The sequence below is a fragment of the Terrapene carolina genome, unplaced genomic scaffold (assembly GCF_002925995.2).
Source record: "Terrapene carolina triunguis isolate 2854851 unplaced genomic scaffold, T_m_triunguis-2.0 Scaffold192, whole genome shotgun sequence".
NCBI classification, from domain to species: domain Eukaryota; kingdom Metazoa; phylum Chordata; order Testudines; family Emydidae; genus Terrapene; species Terrapene triunguis.
Window position 1 is genome coordinate 16,974,905 of NW_020664543.1, and position 4,476 is coordinate 16,979,380.

Sequence of the window (4,476 nt, forward strand, 5' to 3'; positions counted from 1 at the left end):
CTCACAGCAGAGGACGTGGGCACCTAGCGGGTCTCGCCTGGCTCTCAGAAGATGAAGCTACATGTTCTCTCTGCTGCCTGCCTGCCAGCATCTGCCCAGGCTGTGTGATCCTGAGCTGCTGTGCGATCAGACAGGCCCAGACTGCCTGCTGCTGCTGCACCCAGTGGGGGACGAAGGGGCTATGCTGCCTCTGGAGTCCCAGGAGGAATGCTGGCTGAGTCCGCTAGCCCTCCTCTTAGGGGATGCCAGGGTGTGCACCCCCCAGAGGTCCACCCCTTTTGCAGAGTGCTCCCCTCCCACTGCTCCACCAGCCAAGGGCTAGTCCAAAGGGAGGGCATGTCTCCATCCTCAGCTGGCCCTCCCACCAGAGTGCCAGCACCTCTGGAGGTGCTAACAGGTAGCCCATGGGTCCTACACCCTGCCCCTTTCACCTCACCCTAACACTGGGCTGAAGGGGATAAAGGAGGCTGTCTCCTGCACTGCTGCCACTGTGTGTGGCATGAGGTGGGCTCTGGGCGTGCCAGCTGGATTGAGCCCCGCTCTCTCCACCTGGCTGGAGGATGGGGCTGGGGTTTAGGCATGGGACAGGCGCCTGGAGGCTGCCCCAGGCTCGGAGGCAGAAACTTCGGCACCTAGGGACTTGTACTGAAAAAGTTGAGGTGCCGGGTGAGTTGAGGTGCCTTCAGGGCTAGGGGGCAGCTGAGTGGGGGTCTCGTGGATCACAGTGATGCCTAAAACTGGGATTTAGGTGCGTAAAGCCCAGATTTAGGCAGCTCAGTCACTTTGTGCATGTAGGCCTGAGTCTCTCCGTGCCTCCTAGCCCCCTCTGTAAAATAGGATCATAAGGCTTCCCTCTTGTCCGTCAAGGGGATGCTCAAATACTGTGGAGATGGAGGCCATAGAAGGACCAGGCTGTATCCTAGGGGAAGGTGTACTGCTACCTTTGGGCTGCCCTTGCTGTAAATGGGAAGTGATTTGCAGTGTCTCACTGTCCATGTGCAGCCAACGGCCCCACCTGGCTGGAAGGAGGAAGATCAGCACAAACCAAATCAATGAAGGAAAGACGACGCACCAAGCGACAGGTGGGATTCTGAGTTCTTGTCAATTATTGCGGACGAAAAGAATCAATATATGTTAAAGGGTCACAGGCTCCCAACAGAGCTTTTTTAACTACATCAAATCAGACCATGACAAGAAAATGGAGAGTAGCATTGGAGTGGGAAACCAGGGGAAAGCCAAGGGCTGAGCCAGCTGCTGCACTGAGTACTTACTCGCATTCTCAATGCGAAGGGAAGCATCAGTAGGATGAGCCAAGGGGAGGAATTACTGCTGGACTCAGGATGCTGAGTTGTGCAAAGAAACAAAAATCTGGGGGACCTTGAATCCTTCCCCTGGTCACTGAGCCACAAGGCCCTTAAGGTCCACGTGTGAAAATTCCAGTGCAATGCCTGTTCCATCTGCAAAACCCTTCATCTTTGCCCCTTGTGTGCACAAATTGCCTGTCTGCATGCGCAATTGTAACCCATGCTAGTGCAGTGTGAGACTTTGTCCCTGTCTGATGCAGGTCTGTATAAGAGGATAAATGTCTATTACTGTGGCCACCTTAAGGCATGACTCCTTTGGCTCAAGTGGGAGCGGTTCATGCTTTTAACACTGACAGGCTCTGGTTCAAATCCAAGTGGAGTAGAAGTCATGCAATCGTCTGATTTCTGAGGAAATTGGGAGGGTGCCTATGGGTTTCTCTGTTGCATGGGGTTTTGGAAAGCTGCCTCAGGGGTTACAATTGGGTGCAGCCACAATTTGCTAAATGAGACAGCTGCTGGATACAACACATCCTCACTAGGACAATTAAACTGTGCTTCTAGCCCCTCTGTTTGACCTCTGCGCCTTCCCAGCAGCACCATGTTTCAGTGCACTGCCCACTTTTCTGAGAGCCTTCAGTCTCTGCTGTGCCAGCCTCTGGCAGCATTACCATCCCACTGGCCATTGCCAGCCCTTCTGATCCCCCTAGGGTATAAATGTTACCTGACACCACTGATGGGCATTAACTCCTTCTGAAGACAATATACAGAGGGCTTCTGATTTGGGGCTTTATTAATTTAAATTTGGGGAGGGTATTTTAGCGACTTTTGAATTCTATGTCCATGTCCAAAAATCAGGGCTTTTGGGGGCTTTCTCTGTGATATGGAAGAGATTTGGGGGGGGGGTACTTCCCAAAATTCTTCTCTAAATGGGGTCCACTTTAATTTGTATGATATGTATAACAATGGCTTACACATGGTTTAAGCTTAGCATGCTCGTTATTGAACCCCTGGTCTGGTGTTTAGTGTAGTTGTTCCCTAGAGCACGTTAACGCAGTACTGCATCAAACAGCACTACATTAAAGTGCATTAGGGAACCTTTAGTGTGCACCAGCAGGGTCTATATGGACCAATTCAGTCACATGCCCAGAGTCCACATTATTGCTTCCTGTAGACAACCTCTTTAATGCAAGTCAGAGAGCAGGAGCATCCCCTGTAGAAACAAACGTCACTGGGAAAGGGGTGACATCAGCGCGAATTGAGTAACCATTTCTGTGTTTTTCTGGCATTTATTGGATGAACCAATTTCATTTTTTTTATCGGTGGTGTTCTACTGGTGTTTATCGGTTAAAACCTAAAATCAAAAGCTGTAAATATACCACACGCAACAGGCAGACCAAGCAGCATCACCAGCTCCCTGCTCAGAGAGCTGTTTTGAAATGGTGCCACATGGGGGTAGTGTAGAGATTCACGCACATTGTGTATCCCCCTTCTCCCTTGGTAATACGTGTACAGTTCTCTGCTTTGTCCTTGCCTCTTTGTCTCTTGCTTTATATGAAAATAAATATGACCGGCCTATGAAAGGGAAGGCTCATTCTTTGTCTCTCTCTGGATGGATTAGGAACTGTTCTCAGCCTGGGATCCTACAGAGGGTGGGAGCATTTCTCAGCTATTGTGATAACAAGAAGGAAGGTGATGCCCCCATGTGGTTGGTTGGAGGGACCAATGTGCCGTGTTCTGCTGCGGATCAGGCTTCTGTGCCAAAGGAAACCAGAAACGTGGGGAGCAAAGGCCTCTGGCTGAGGCACCTAAACCTGCCCCTTGCCTTGCACGCCACTCAATGCTGTCGCATTAGGAGACGCTGCTGTAATAAAGAGCCAGCTCCCCCCAGTGCACATTGACTCAATGGTGCTACACCAGTTGGGTATCTGGCCCCACACATGGAGTAATTGGGGAAGCTTCTGCAGTGACAGTCACTCTGTGTGTATTGAGGGAGGGAGGGATGCAATCGAGCCAACTCAAGAGTTTTTAACAATATTTATCTCTGGTAATAACTGATACATTAGCGAGATGAGGAAGAAGGATGTAGTGGGTCATTTCTTTCGCGGCTTGCGTTGGCTTTTTCATTGTCAGCCTCTCTCCTCTCTCCAGGTTGGGTCTCTGACAGCCCCCATGTCAACGTGCTTTTGAGTTTCTCCATCTAATTATCCCAGGAGATGATGGGCCTGATTCCCATTTACACAGGGACCTCTCTGCATCACTCTAGCAGTTGGAGGGGCCTTACAGTGGATAGCACTTCGGAGCCCCACTCAGGGACCAGAACCCTAGTGTTCTAGGTGCTGTAAAACACAGATCTAGAAGATAGCTCTGCCCTATGAGTTTGCAATCGAAGTAAGTGTAATTTACTCCATTTTAAGTCCACTTTACACTGCCTGTGGTGTAAAGTAGCCTCAGTGTGAATGAGAATCGGGCCCTGTGAATTAAAACCAATAATGCACTCTCCTATCAGTGAAATGGTAAGAAAACAAAACAAAAATATTTCATCCTTACCTGGAAAGGTGGGACCCAAAGGTTTCATGTCGTGCATGTTACACTAGCACAAGTCTTCACATAAAGCAGTGAAAATGTAGTATGAAAAATCCTTTTAAGGGACTTGTCATAATTTGTAAAGTATCAGTATTAGTCACCATTGCCTAGAGAAACTGCTTGAGTGCTTCACATTTCAATTTTTTCCCCATTCCTTTACCAAAATGTGGTGTCTCAGATTGCATATTTGCAGACTGGTTTATTAATGCAGGGTGGCTCATGCGCACAAGGATACATGTGCTGGTTTGTGACTGTAGGATTGTGCATTTGAGCAGGGATGCAAATACTGGTTTGTTATTGTAGGGTTGCTCACTCAGGCGTGGCTGTGAAAGCTAGCAGGTTATTGGAGGGTTGCCGCTGACATTATTTTTTCTTATATTGGAGTTGTATCACCTCTTTTTAATTAATATAGCTATAAAGTTATATGGAGTGTGGAAACAGGGCTGAAAAATAAAACCGATTGGTCACATGCTGGATCTGTTCTCCCTTTTACTGCCTTACTGTCCAGTGAGACAGTTGCTGTGTCCAGTCAAACGTTCCAACTGGAGCCCTCCTTGAGCTGCATCTCGGAGCACTGAAAAGGTGTTCT